At 38.1% G+C, this 15869-nt stretch overlaps 1 protein-coding gene across 1 annotated transcript in view; it reads left to right on the top strand.

Moving 5' to 3' along the window:
• Nucleotides 1–15869, top strand: part of MAP3K15 (mitogen-activated protein kinase kinase kinase 15) — a 153190-nt gene that overhangs the window by 80067 nt on the left and 57254 nt on the right. The window lies entirely within an intron of this gene.

Here is a 15869-nt window from a genome sequence, read left to right as displayed (position 1 = left end):
AGTATGATATAAAAATATTACAGAATCTCTGTCAAAATCCCAACTGCATTTTCCACAGAAATAGGAAAAAAATCCTAAAATTCATATAGAATTTTATCACACAAGACCCCCAAATAGCCTAAGCAATCTTGAGAAAGAAGAACAAAGCTGTATCATAGTTCCTGATTTGAAACTATATGTATCACAAAGGTATAGTAATCAAAATGGTATGATACTAATGAAGTGATACAGACACACAGACCAGTAGAACAGAATAGAGCCCAGGAGATAAGTCCATGCATATGCAGTCAACTAATCTTTGACAGGGCATCAGGATTACATAATGGAGAAAAGAGAGTCTTCTCAATAAATGGTGTTGGCAAAAGTGGATGAAAGTGAAAGTGGCTCAGTCGTGTCCCGACTCATTGCGACCCCATGAACTACACAGTCCATGGAATTCTCCAGCCAGAATACTGGAGTGGGTAGCTGATCCCTTCTCCAGGGGATCTTCCCAACCCAGGGATCAAACCCAGGTCTCCCACATTGCAGGCGGATTCTTTACCAGCTGAGCCACAAGGGAAGCCCAAGAATACTGGAGTGGGTAACCTATCCCTTCTCCAGGGGGTCTTCCCAACCCAGGAATTGAACCGGGGTCTCCTGCTTTGCAGGCAGATTCTTTACCAACTGAGCTATGAGGGAAGCCCTTTAGGTACAATATTGCAAGTGAAAGTGACTCAGTCGTGTCTCACTCTGTGACCCCATGAACTATACAGTCTGTGGAATTCTCCAGGCCAGAATACTGGAGTGGGTAGCCTTTGCCTTCTCCAGAGGATCTTCCCAACCCAGGGATAGAACCCAGGTCTCCTGAATTGCAGGCAGATTCTTTACCAGCTGAGCCACAAGAGAAGCCTGCAAAAGTGGATATTTACATTCAAAAGAATAAAATTGGACCCTCAGCTTACATCATATGCAACAATTAACTTGAATCCAGGTCTTATATCTAAGGTCTGAAACCATGAAACTTTTAGAAGAAAAACATAGGGAAAAACTCCTTGACATTAGCCTTGACACTGAATTTTTTAGCTATGACATCAAAAGCACAGGCAAAAAAAGCAACATTAACAATAAAATCAAAATAAACAATTGAGACTATATCAAACTAAAATGCTTCTGTACAGCAAAGGAACTAATCAAAATGAAAAGGCAGTCTACAGAGTGGGAAAAAAATTACTTGCAAACCATCTATCTGATAAGAGATTAGTATCTAAAATATATAAAGAACTCATGCAACTCAATAGAAAAGGCAATCTGATTAAGAAATAGGCAGAGGACCTGAATAGACATTTTTTTCTAAGTAGACATCCAAATGGTCAAGAGATATATGAAAAAATGCTCACCATAACTGATCGTCAGGGGAATACAAATCAAAACCATGATACCGCCTAAGTGTTGGTGAGAATGTAAATTGGTTCATCCATTATGAAAGACAGTATGCAGGTTTTCAGAGAATTAAAACTAGAACTCCTATATGGTCCAGCAGCCCCACTTCTGGGTATATATCCAAAGGAAATGGAATCAGTATCTCAAATAGATATCTGCAGTCCCCTGTTCATTGCAGTATCATTCACAATAGCCAAGATAGGGAAACAGCCAAAGTGTTGGTCAACAATAAATGCTAAAGAGAATGTGGTGTGTATATGTATATGCAATGAAATATTATTCAGCTATAAAAAAGGAGGAAATCCTGCCATTTGGAAAAACACAGATGTACCTACCTGTAGTACATTATGCCAAGTAAAATAAGCCAGATGCAGAAAGACAAATACTGCATGATCTCACTTATCTGCGGTATCTAAAATTTTCAAGCTCATGGAACCAGAGAGAACAATGATTATTGCCAAGGGCTGGTGGATAGAGAAAATGGGAAGATATTGGTCAAAGGGTACAAACTTTAGTTATAGGATAAATGAGTTCTGTGGATGTAATGTACAGTATGGTGACTGTACAGTTGGTAGTACTGTGTTGTATACTTGAGATTTGTTGAGAGTAGATAGATCTTTTTTTAATTCAATTTATTTTGTAAACTAATCTTTATTGGAGTTTAGTTACTTTACATTGTTGTGTTCATTTCTGCTGTACAGCAGAGTGAATCAGCTATATGTATACATGTATCTCCTCTATTTGAATTTCCTTCCCCTTTAGGTCACCACAGAGCACTGAGTAGAGTTTTCTGTGCTATACATAAGTTCTCATTAGTTATCTATTTAATACATAGCAGTGTATATATGTGAATCACAATCTCCCAATTCATCCATCCCCTCCTTTCCCCCCCAGGTGTCCATGTGTTTGTTCTCTGTGTCTGTGTGTCTGTTTCTGTTTTGCAAATAAAATGGCCTATACCATTTTTCTAGATTTCCACGTACATGCGTTAATATCCAATAATCATTTTTCTCTTTCTGACTTCAGTCTGTATGACAGTCTCTAGGTCTATCCATGTCTCTACAAATAATGCAGTTCGTTCCTTTTATGGCTGAGTAATATTCCATTGTATATATGTACCACATCTTCTTTATTCAGTCCTCTGTGGATGAACATTTAGATTACTGCCACGTCCTGGCTACTGTAAATAGTTCTGCAGTAAACAGTGGAGTAGATGTGTCTTTTTGAATTACAGTTTTCTCAGAGTATATGCCCAGAAGTGGGATTGCTGGGTCATATGGGTAGTTCTACTTCTGGTTTTATAGGGAACCTCCATACTGTTCTCCATAGTGGTTGTATCGATTTCAGTTCAGTTCAGTTCAGTTCAGTCGCTCAGTCGTGTCCGACTCTCCGCGACCCCATGAATCACAGCACGCCAGGCCTCCCTGTCCATCACCAACTCCCGGAGTACACTCAAACTCATGTCCACAGAGTCGGTGATGCCATCCAGCCATCTCATTCTCCGTCGTCCCCTTCTCCTCCCGCCCCCAACCTTTCCCATTCCCACAAACAGTACAAGAGGGTTCCCTTTTATCTGCACCCTCTCCAACATTTATTATTTGTAGACTTTTTGATGATGGCCATTCTGACAGGTGTGAAGTGATACCTCATTGTAGTTTCGATATGCATTTTTCTGTTAATTAGTAACGTTGAGCATCTTTTCATGTGTATCTTGGCCATCTGTGTGTCTTCTTCGGAGAGGTCTATTTAGGTCTTCTGCCCATTTTTTGATTGGGTGGTTTTTTTTGATGTTGAGCTGCATAGGCTGTTTGTATATTTTGGAGATTAATCCTTTGTCAGTTGCTTTGTTTGCAAATACTTTCTCCCAAGAGTAGATCTTAAGTGTTCTCAGCACACAAAAAAAGTATGTGAGATGGTGGATGTGTTAACTAACTTAACTGTGGTAATCGTTTCACAGTGTATATGTGTATTAAATCATCATGTTTTACCTCCTGGGAAAACAGATTGCAGGAGACAGTACAGCAAGTGAAAAAGTGACTTACCGGCACAGTCTGTAGAAACTATGGCTAATAAGAAAAACTACTCATGATTTAGCCAAAAAGTCACCCATGTTGTTGTTGTTCAATCGCTCAGTCGTGTCTGAATCTTTGTGACTTCATGGACTGCAGCATGCCAGGCTTCCCTGTCCTTCACTATCTCTCAGAGTTTGCTCAGATTCAAGTCCATTGAGTCAGTGCTACTATCTAACCATCTCATTCTCTGCCGCCCTCTTCTCCTTTTGCCTTCAGTCTTTCCCAGCCCATAGCTCTTTTTAAAAAAATTTTTGGAATACAGTTGGTTTACAGTGTTGTATTGGTTTCAGGTGTGGGGCTTCCCAGGTGGCTCAATGGTAAAGGATCTGCCTGCCAATGCAGGGGACCCAGATTTGATCCCTGGCTCAGGAAGATCCCCTGGAGAAGGAAATGACAACCCACTCCAGTTTTCTTGCCTGGGGAATCCCATGGACAAAGGAGCCTGGTGGGCTACAGGACATGGAGTCACAAAGAGACAGACATGACTGAGTGACAAAAAAAAATAGTTTCAGGTGTACATCAGAGTGATTCAGTTATACATATACATATATTCATTCTTTTCTCATATAGGTTATCACAGAATATTGAGTAGAGTTCCCTGTGCTATACAGTAGGTCCTCGTTGGTTATCTGTTTTATATATAGCAGTGTGTGTTAATCCCAGGCTCCTAATTTACCCCTGCCCTCCCCTACGCTTCCCCTTTGGTAACCATAAGTTTGTTTTCAGAATCTGTGAGTCTGTTCCTGTTTTCATTCTTTTTATGGCTGAGTAATATTCCGTTGTACTTATGCTGCCCATAGCTCTTAAATGACTGGGAGTTGGTTATCTAAAGCATTTAACTTTGTCCAAAGCATTTAACTTTGGAATGGTTTGAGAAATATTTCAAAATGACTCTGCTGTTTATAGCCCACAAAACCATGGATTGAACCACCGTGGAAGAAATGAGGTTAATGGGAATTAATGAGATGGTCTTAAAAATTAAAAAAGAATATCATAAGGTAAAAAGCATAGTTCCTAGGACACAGGAGATGCTGCATAAACGTTAATTGTCCTTCTACTTCCCAGCAGAGAACTCCAACCACCATTGTTATGTCATCTTAAATGATGGTATTTGGGGAAGGCTTCTTGGGAAGAACTGGAATCTGGGAGAGCGATTCAGAGTAAAATGTGAAACTTAGTGACTTCTCAGTTCTTCTCAGTAGAAGTCCCTTGATTGAGAAGCCTGGCCCTGCCTTACCTCCCATCCTGCTCCCCCTAGTTCACAGCCCTCTAGCCATTGTCAACTGCCTTCAGCTGTTAAGAGCAGCAGCCTGTTGTCCCCTGTGGGTGTTTGTTAAAGCTGTTTCCTTGGTCTGGAATGCTCATTGTCACCTGAGTCTGAATATCCTTCAGGGTCTTGTTTGTTTATTGACATTTGATCTTTTCTTTATTTTTATTTTTTTGCATTTATTGTCTTCTTTCTAATTTTACAGGCAATATGTGTTCATTGCAGGCAACTAGAAATACATAAAGAATAGCATAAAGAATAGGAATCACTCAATCCCCACCCCCCAGATATAACCTCCATTAGCATTTTGATGCGTTTCCACCCAGTGTCATTTTTTAAACTGAAGTATAATTGACCTAGAACACTGTTATTTCCGTGTGTACAACATAGTGATTCAATATTTCTGTATGTTACAAAATGATAACCATGATAAATCTCGTTACCATCTGTCACCATACAAAGATATTATATAATTATTAACTACATTCCCACTGCAGTACATTTCATCCCCATGACTCATTTATCTTGCACCTGGAAGTTAGTTTGTACCTCTTAATCTCCCTCATCTATTTCACCCAGTTCTAGGACTTATATTCATTTGGTTTTTGAGAATTTCCATTTCTCTTACAAAATATCTTATTTCACATGTACACATGCATTATATTTATAGAAATAATGTATTTACAATGGTTGCTTTAAAGTTCTTTTCTGTTAAATTTACTCATAGTCAATTCTGTATCTGGTTCTGATAATTATTTTATGTCAATTATGGGCCACATTTTCTTGCTCATATGCTTATTTCATAGTTTTACTATATTCTGGACATTTTATCTACAAGAACGGTGGAGACTGACATATAGTTTCAGTTTGTTTTCTTTTATTAGCCTGAATGTCTGAGCCCTCTCTTAGGTCTGGCAGTGAACATGTATGACTGGTGTTTTTCATATTTCTCCTGAAGGGTAGCTGGGTTGGGAATGGACCTTCCTTTTTGTTTTGATTGAAGGAAAATTGTGAAGCAGTGTTGTGTTGGCCTCTGCCATACATCAACATGAGTCAGCCATAGGTATACATGTGTCTCCTCCCTCTTTTACCTCCCTCCCACCTCCCATCCCTTCCTACCCCTCTAGGTTGTTACAGAGCCCTGGTTTGAGTTCCCTGAGTCATACAGCAAATTCCCATTGGTTGTCTGTTTTACACATTGTAGTGTATATGCTTCCATGTTACTCTCTCCATTCATCCCACTCTCTCCTTCCTCCCCCTACCCATGTCCATAAGTCTGTTCTCTATGTCTGTGTCTCCATTGTTGGCCTGTAAGTAGGTTTACCAGTACCATCTTTCTAGATCCCATATATATGCATTAATATACATTATTTGTTTTTCTGACTTACTTCATCTGCCTCATTAGAACTGACTCACATGTGTTCCTTTTATGGCTGAGTAATATTCTGTTGAATATATGTACCACAATTTCTTTATCCATTTATCCGATGGTGGACCCTCCTTTTAACTAGACTCAGTTTACTTGTGGTTCAGTTCAGTCAGTTCAGTCGCTCAGTCGTGTCCGACTCTCCGCGACCCCATGAATCACAGCACGCCAGGCCTCCCTGTCCATCACCAACTCCCGGAGTACACTCAAACTCATGTCCACAGAGTCGGTGATGCCATCCAGCCATCTCATTCTCCGTCGTCCCCTTCTCCTCCCGCCCCCAACCTTTCCCAGCATCAGAGTCTTTTCCAGTGAGTCAACTCGTCGCATGAGGTGGCCAAAGTATTGCAGTTTCAGCTTTAGCATCAGTCCCTCCAATGAACATCCAGGATTGATCTCCTTTAGAATGGACTGGTTGGATCTCCTTGCAGTATAAGGGACTCTCAAGAGTCTTCTCCAACACCACAGTTCAAAAGCATCGATTCTTCGGCGATCAGCCTTCTTCACAGTCCAACTCTCACAACCATACATGACCACGGGAAAAACCATTGCCTTGACTAGACGGACCTTGGTTAGCCCAACCCAAACCTCTTGCCCCTCTGCTGCCTTTTTGATTCTCTCAGTATTTGAGCAGAGAAGGTGTGGGGCTGCTTTCTGGTATCTTTGGATTCAGTGTTGGCAGAGCCCCAGAATCTACTTTTGAGCCTTTCATTCACTGTGGCTTTCTTGGCAGAATTCCAGGGGTGGGTGTGAGGCCAGAGCATTATTACATTAAGTGATCTATGTTTGCTTGGGGACCCTTCCAGATCCCTTTTTGTCCTATCACCCATCATCTTTTTTTTAAATTTATTTATTTTAATTGGAGACTAATTACTTTACATTATTGTATTGGTTTTGCCATACATTGACATGAATCTGCCCCCGGTGTACATGTGTTTCCCATCTTGAACCCCCCTCCCACCTCCCTCCCCATCCCATTCCTCTGGGTCATCCCCGTGCACCAGACCCGAGCATCCTGTATCATGCATCGAACCTGGACTGGCGATTAGTTTCACATATGATAATATACATGTTTCAATGCCATTCTCCCAAATCATCCCACCCTCACCCTCTCCCACAGAGTCCAAAAGACTGTTCTATACATCATCTTATTCAAAGCTTGGCTGATGGTCTCCCCGTCTTTGTGAAGTTTCTCTATGAAGGGCTCTTTCTTCCATTCATCAGTACTTAGAGCAGGCTCCCAGCTATGGAAGCTGTCACAGCTCTCTGCTCACTCTGAAAGGTCCATTTTTCTCTGGAATTTATTTAATTAAGGTAGTCTCTTCCTTTCATTTAGTATAATTTTTATATTGTCCTTGTTTTTATTGTTACCCCAGGAGTTGAAGGGCTTTCACATTCTTCTACATCCTGATAAGAAGCAGAAGTCTCTTAAAAAGGTTTTTGATGGGCAACCTAAGGAAAAGTTTGTTCTGAAAAGGATACTGCTCTAATGAGACCTTTTGCTTTTAATTCTTTGAGCTGGCTTAGAAGAAAGTTATTTTGGAACTCTGTCTCCCACTCTATAAAAATTCTCTCGCAGACACACAGTATAGAATGCAGAGAGGCAGAGAGGATGGTTAGTGACAAACCAGTGCTCTGGCAGACTTCTGGCTCACAGTAACCTTGTGAGGCAAGCAAAGCCAAACATACTCTTCAAGTGAAGAACTGAGGCGCAGAAAGGGCAAGTATCTTGTTCCAAATTCAGATGGATAGTGCATGGTATGAAATTAACTGGAATCTAGCTTTATATATTTCCAGTGCAGTATTCTGTTTTTACTCGATGCATTTTGTTGCATCAGTAATACATGAATATGTTTATATATCCTTACGAAAAATTGAAAAAATACATTTAAAGCAGTTGTCTCTTGTAATTCTAATCTGTGATCCCACTTGTATTCTAGAAGTAACCTCTCTTGTCAGTTTGGTGTATGTCCTTTAAGATAATTTTGTCGGCTTTTACATGCTACTCAACTGTCATACCACAGGGTTTTTAAAATACAAGACCGTGCAGGAGATGTTCTGTTATTTTATTTGTCCACTTAGCAGTCAGTGCTTGGAGATCTTTCCATGTCAGTACATTTAGTCCTGCTCAGTTTATCATTCCTTTAATAGACACTTTTTTTTTTAAAGCAGATCCAGTTCTAAGCCCTAGGGCACAGTAGAAAATAGACCAAATAAAAAAAATCCTTCCATCTTGGAGCTTATATTCTTAAATAGGGGGAGATAATTTAAAAATAAGTAAAATTATGAAAACACGTTAGGATGATAAGGAGGGGCAGTGAGTCCGGGAAATGGCAACGATAAGTTGAGTGCTCAGAGAAGACCTCACTTATTAGAGAGCAACTTGGAGGAAAGATCAAGAAGAGATGAGGGAACATACCATGTAAACTGTGGGGGAAGAGCCCTCCAAGTCGAGGTATCAGCACATAGAACATCAGAGCAGCTAAAGCAGAACAAGTGATGATCGGGGAAGAGGGTAGTAAGAGATGAGGTTGGAGAAACAGTGGGGACCAGATCTTACAGAACCTTGCCGGGCATCATAAGAGAATTGACATTTGCTCTGAGATGGGAACCACTGGGGGGGATTTTTTAAAAAAAAGATGTAATTGACATATAACATATATATGAGTTTCAGGTGTACAACATAATGATTCAATATATGTATATATTATGAAATTATCACAGTAAGTCTAGTTAACATCCATCACCTTACATAAACAATCTTTTTCTTGTTATGAGAACTTTTAAGATTTCTCTCAGCAATTTGCAAATATGCAATATAGTAATAGTAATTATAGTCATCATGCTGTACATTATATCCCCCAAACTTACTTATTTTATACTTGGGAGTTTGCAGTCTTGACCCAGTTTACTGTTTTTCCCACCCCTCACCCCCTCCCTCTGGCACACCAATCTGTTCTTTATACCTATGAATTCAGTTTTTTGTTTTTAGATTCCACATATAAGTGAGATTATACAGTAGTTTTCTTTCTCTCTTTGGTGTACTTCACTTAGCATAAGGCTCTCAAGGTCTATCCATTCCTTACTTTTTTATAGCTGAATAATAGTTCATTGTGAACATGTGTATATGTATGTGTTTGTATGTATGTCTGTGTATACACACACACACATCACATTTTCTTTTTTCATTCATCTGTCTATGGACACTTAGGTTTTTCCATGTCTTTGCTATTGTAAAGTATGCTGCAATGAACATAGGAGTGTGGGTATCTTTTTGACTTAGTACTTTTGTTTCCTTTAGATAAATGCCCAGAAGTGGAGTTGTTGGGTCATAGAGTAGTTCTGTTTTTAATATTTTGAGGACCTCCACGCTGTTTTCCATAGTGACTGCACCAATTTATATTCCCACCAACAGGGCACAGGAGTTCCGTTTTCTCCACATCCTAACATTTGTATCTCTTGTCTTTTTGATGATAGCCGTTGTAACAAGTATGAGGTAATATCTCATTGTTTTTGCATTTCCCTAGTGACTAATGATGTTGAGCATCTTTTTATGTACCTGTTAGCTTATCTGTATGCCTTCTTTGGAAAAATGTTTATGAGATCCTCTGCCCATTTTTAAATCAGATTTTTGGTGGGTTTTTTGTTGTTGTTCTTTATGTATTTTGAATGTTAACTTCCTATCAGATATATGATTTGTATGAAGAGTTTTGAGAGAGATGTTCAGACTTAGAGCTTAGCAGGATCACTTGGACTGCTGTGTTGAAAATAGACTGAAGAGGGGCAAGGGTGGAAGCAGAAAATTATGGTGACTTGGACCAGGGTGGTCATTGTAGAATTCATGAGAAGTAGGCCATTTTTTCGATATGGTTTGAAATAAAAGCCAAAAGATTTTGTTGAGTGAACAAAAGGTGTTAGAGTAATGAAACTTCAAAGTTTTTGGCTTGAATAACAGGAAGAATGGATCAGCCATCATTAAGATGAAAATGACTGTGAGAACAAATTTGATGGGACAATCGAGAGTTTTGTTTTGAACACACTAAGTTTGAGGTATTAGACACGCAAGTGAGATGCCTAGAAGGCAATGGATATATAAGTCTTGAGTTTAGGGAAGTGCTCTGGGCTGCAGATAGAAATGGGGGCATCGTCAGAATATATATAGATGGCTTGAAAAATCCTGATGCTGGATAATATCACCAAGGGATCTGGTGCAGTTACTGATGAAAAGTCCAAGCATTGTGCCTAGGGACACTCCAGCATTAAAAGATCAGAGCAATGAATGGGAACTAGAGAATTAGATTGAAGTAAAAGAAAAATTTAGGAAGTGTGGTATTCTGCAAGCCAAGGAAGAAGGTGGTCCAAGGAGCAGGGAATACGCAATGGTCTAATGCTGCTGGAAGGTCAAAGACAAGGGCTGAGAATTAATCAGTGGATTTAGCAATGAAGAAGACCTACTGAATCAGACTGTCCAGTATTAGATACTGATGCCTGAATCCCATCTCCACAGATTGATTTAATTGGTCTGAGGTACAGCCTGGACAGCAAGGTTTTTAAAGCTCCCCAGGTCATTCTAGTATGCAGCCAAGGTTGAGACCCCACTGTCTTCATTAACTTCCTCTCTTAAATTGTGAAATGGTCTTGTTATCAGAAACAGATGTGGCTGGACTGATTATACACAGAACTATTTATCTATAGGCTTATTCTTGGATACTTTGGGATGTGAAAATAATAAGCAGATCTGAAAACTGATTATTAACCACTAAAGGGATTAGCTATTTAGCACCTATCTGAAAGTGGCTTTTAAGCTGAAAATCCCTTTGCTTTTCACTTTTTGCAAATGTTTGATTCTTTGTTTTGTTTATCCTCAAAAGACCTTTTGTTGTGAGTAACAGGGGTAAGTTTCAAGTTAATGAAAAAGTTCAAGGGAAATCTTGATGGAATTGATCTAAAGAAAACCAACCAAACAAACTTGGGCTGAAATCAATAATTAAGCATTTAAAAGAATTAAGTACATTCTTTTCAGAATCTGAACACCTCAAAAGTTGGCTTATAACAGTTATAGAAATTTTGTACCACATTAAAGCTTTAATTGTTTTCATTTTCTCACAGCAGACTTTAGAAATTATTTAAATGCTTTAGTAAATTTGAGTTGAGTTGGTAGCTGTTGGCTCTTAAAAATTAAAGCATATCATGGGTAAGCTGTTCATCAAGAGATCTAATTCATAGGCTGGTAAAGTTGGATTCTATGGCCAAAGAGAGGAAGGATTCAATGTATTAGGACAAGACCAAGATAGAAAATAGAGAAAGTCTGAGTTGAAATAGAGGCCTAATTATTGCAGAAGGATGTCAACTGTCTAGATTAGCCCTTCTTAGCCCAGGTTGGGTTCCAAGAGAATTAAGCTCTAAGGCATTTATTGTATTAACTGAATAAACTCATACATCCTTAATGGGGCTATGTACCATCCTTGGGAGAATGGAGAAAACAGTCACTCAGATAATCAAATAATTTTCCTTAGGGTTTTTCTAGCAGAACCCCCGTTGAGAAAGGCTGTTTTAGGTACTAATCTGTCTTCTTGGATGACATAGTAGTCGAAAGAAAGCATAAAAAAGAGCCTGTTGTAAAACTGCCCAGAAATTAAAAAGAAGAATCTCTTTATTAGAATAGTTATTAGTAAAATAAGCACAGGAACACCTTGTACAAATCCCAGCAGTGACTTTTTGGACAATTTAATGTGTATCCTTCCAGACTTTTATCTCAGAACATAAGCTTATGTGTGAATAGTGTTTACTGCAGAGTAGGATTGTGCTATTCATTTAGTTCAGCAATTTTTTTCCCCTTGAGCTATTATGGATGTTCTTCTATATAATTATATATGGATTTGCTTCTCTCCAAGGGTTTTATGATATTCTGTAGTTTGGTTGTTACAAAATATATTTTACCATTCTTCTGTTAATGGATATTTGGGTCATCTCCAGTTTTTCCCTATTGTGAACAGTGCCATAATAAACATTTGTTCAAAAATTCTTGAAAATATATATGTACGTATGTTTCTATTTCTATAGTATAGATTCCAGAAGTATAATTGTTAAGTCAGGGTTATTACCATCCCTTTTTTTATTATACAAATTTCAAATATATTCAAAAGTAGAAGGTAACATAATGAACCCCATTTATTCCTTATCAACCTCAATAATTACCATCACAAGCCAGTTTTGTTTCCCATTCCCACTGACTCCCTCTACCCCAACACTAGGTTAATTATGAAGCAAAGACATGACATTTCAATGATAAATATTTCATCTATAAAATATTATCCTAAAGATTAAGAACATTTTATAAAATACCATCACAGTTATCATACCTAAAAATTAGCAATAATTCCTTAATATCAGTGTTCAGATTTTCCAAATTGTGTGTCCTTTTTTTAATTTATTTTATTGGAGGCAAATTACCTTACATTAATATATTGGTTGGTTTTCCATACACTGACATGAATCCACCCCGGGTGTACATGTGTTCCCTTTCTTGAACCCCCCTCCCACCTCCCTCTTCCCCATATCCTCCCTCCAGGTCATCCCCGTGCACAGCCCCAAGCATCCTGTATCATGCGTCGAACCTGGACTGGTGATTCATTTCACATATGATAATATACATGCTACAATGCCATTCTCCCCAATCATCCCACCTTCACCCTCTCCCACAGAGTCCCAAAGACTGTTCTATATACCTATGTCTCTTTTGCAGTCTCGTATACAGGGTTAAGGTTACCATCTTTGTTTGACATGATCCAGGCAAAGTCTACACATTGCATTTTGTTGATAAGACTCTTAATTCTTATCAACTTTTCTCCTCTAATTTTTTCTTTTTCTTCTTGTCAAAGAAGCATTTGTCATGTAAAGTTAGCAAATTTCTGGATTTTGCTGATCATATCCCTGTGGTATAATTTAGTAAGTCCCTCCGCCGTGCCTCCCCCCCGACCAACCCTGCAACTCCTGTAAGTTGGTAGTTAAATCTGGAGGCTTATTTCAGATTCTGGTTTGAATTTTTAATGTTTATTTTATTTTGGAGTATAGTTGATTTATAATAGCATGTTAGTTTCAGGTTTACAGCAAAGTGAGTCAGTATACATATACATATAGCCATTCTTTTTCAGATTCTTTTCCTGTATAGGTTATTATAGAATGTCAAGTAGAGTTCCCTGTGCTATATAGTAGATCCTTGCTGGTTATCTATCTTGTATATAATAATGTGTGCATATTAATCCAAAGCTCTTATTTATTCCTCCTCCCACCATGTTTCCCCTTTGGTAACCATAAATTTGCTTTTGACATCTGTGAGTCTTTTTCTGTTTTGTAAATAAGTTCATTTGAATCATTTTTTAAAACTGAATTCCACATATGAGTGATATCATATGCTACCTGTCTCTTGCTGGCTTACTTCACTTAGTATGATAATCCTCAGGTTTCATCCATGTTGCTGCAGATGGCATTATTTCTTTCTTTTTTATGGCTGAGTAGTATTACATAGTACATATATAGCACATCTTCTGTAGTCATTCCTCTGTTGATGGACATTTAGGTTGCTTCCATGTCTCGGCTATTGTAAATAGTGCTGCAGTGAATATTGGGATGCATGTACCTTTTCAAATTATGTTTTTCTCTGGATATCTCCCCAGAAGTGGGATTGCTGGATCATGTGGTAGTTCTATTTGTAGTTTTTTTAAGGAACCTCCGTACTGTTCTCCATGGGGGCTGTACCAATTTACATTCCTACCAACAGGTTAGGAGGGTTCCTTTTTCTTTACACCCTCTCCAACATGTATTGCTTGTAGCTTTTTTTGATTATAGCCGTTCTATCTGCTGTGAGGTGATACCTCATTGTAGTTTTGATTTGCATTTTTCTGATAATGAACAATTTTGAGCATCTTTTCATGTGCTTTTTTCACCATCTATCTGTTCTTTGGAGAAATGTCTATTTAGGTTGGTTTGATTTTTTTTAAAGACTACTTAATAGTTGATTGTGTACTTCATCTGTTTTTTCTTTTTGTGATGCTGGTGGCCCTTGATGATCATTTCCTAGATCCATTATTTCATTAGAAGTTGTAAAATAGTGATACTTGAATTTTATAATTAATTCCTGAGTTAGTAGCACAAATACTTTATTTATAAAGAGAAATCTTCCCTTATCAATGACTTGGTTACAGTTTGTATGGGGAAAAGGAAGCTGTATGCTTAATTTTGTCTTGATCATTTTTCGAAAACAGTGAATTGGTTTGTTAGCATCCTCCAAGAGTGACAAGTGGGGTTTTATAAGATCTTTATGAACTCATAATTTTAGTGATAATTAATGTATTTCAATGCTTTATAGTTATTTTTCTTTTTAATGCTCAAATCGTTCCCTCTTTAGCCAAAAACTTTCAAGTTGGCTCCTAAGTCTTTGATAAGAGTTTAGTAGCTTCTTTGTTTCTTTGTGGGTTAAGATGTTCCAGGATCATCTTAGACATATGTTGAATCAGTGATTCTTTCAAGGAGTCCTGGTTTCTTTAGTAAGAGATGACGTTTACAGACCCCAGTCAGGGCTTGAAGGTTCTCATTGCTACTGAGTTGGTCATTGCTTTGGACATTTTTGGTAGATAGAGCTGGGGAGACCACCTGAATTCCTACTGATATTCCAATTCAAATTTAGGACTATACGATATTTGCTTCTTTGATTTTTGTATTTATTTCTCCTATGCTGAAAATTCTGGTTCTTAATGATACTAAATTAATATTTTTGTATTCTTTTTCAAAACACCAGTACTAGTCTCATCACTTGGACTTCCCAGGTGGCTCAGTGGTAAAGAATCTGCCTGCCGATGCAGGAGACACAGGTTTGATCCCTGGGTTGGGATGATCCCCAGAGGAGAAAATGGCAACCCACTCCAGTATTCTTGCCTGAGAAATTCCATAGGCAGAGGAGCCTGGCAAAGAGTCAGACACAATTGAGTACACACCAACACTATTATCACTTATATAGTATGATTACTGGAAACTATATAAGATTTCTTTGCATTTATATTTTTTCCTTAGGTTATATCCTCTTAAGAAAATACAATTGGATTGTTGTGTTTGTAAATCGTGTGATAAATTAGTTTCTCTTTTGTGGGTAAGCTGTCAACCAGATGCATTCATTTGTTTTGTTTTGCCCCAGCCACAAATTCAGATAGTATGTTCATTAGCAAACTCTCTTTTTAGGCAAAATTTTAAGAATTGTCTCATTTTAAAAAAAGAATTATGTAAAAATCTTATGTAGTTTCAAAGCCAAATTCCAAGACATATTAATGGAACTTTGTATCTGTCCCTGCCCCCTTCATCATGGTTTTTTTTCCCCTCAACCTATCAGTAGCCATTTTTCTTACCTTTTTATTTTCCATTTTGAAGAAATGAAAGGAGATCCATTTATTGTTCACATCCCCTCTTTTTAAATAAAAAGATAATATTCTGTGCACAGTATTCAACACCTTGCTCTCTTGTCTTAACAGAATGTTCTGGAGACTCCTCCATAGCAGTATTACATAGAAGTTGCTTCATTTCTGTTTAGAAATGGTTAATATTTTATATTGTAATATGAATAGCATTAACCATCATTGACTTAATCAGTCCTCACTACTGATGAACATGTGCTTCCAAACCTTCACAGGAACAC

The sequence above is a fragment of the Moschus berezovskii genome, chromosome X, assembly GCF_049115385.1.
Source record: "Moschus berezovskii isolate FMDL1 chromosome X, NW_MosBer_1.0, whole genome shotgun sequence".
In the NCBI taxonomy this organism is placed as follows: Eukaryota; Metazoa; Chordata; class Mammalia; order Artiodactyla; family Moschidae; genus Moschus; species Moschus berezovskii.
This window is presented reverse-complemented; position numbering and strand designations above follow the sequence as displayed.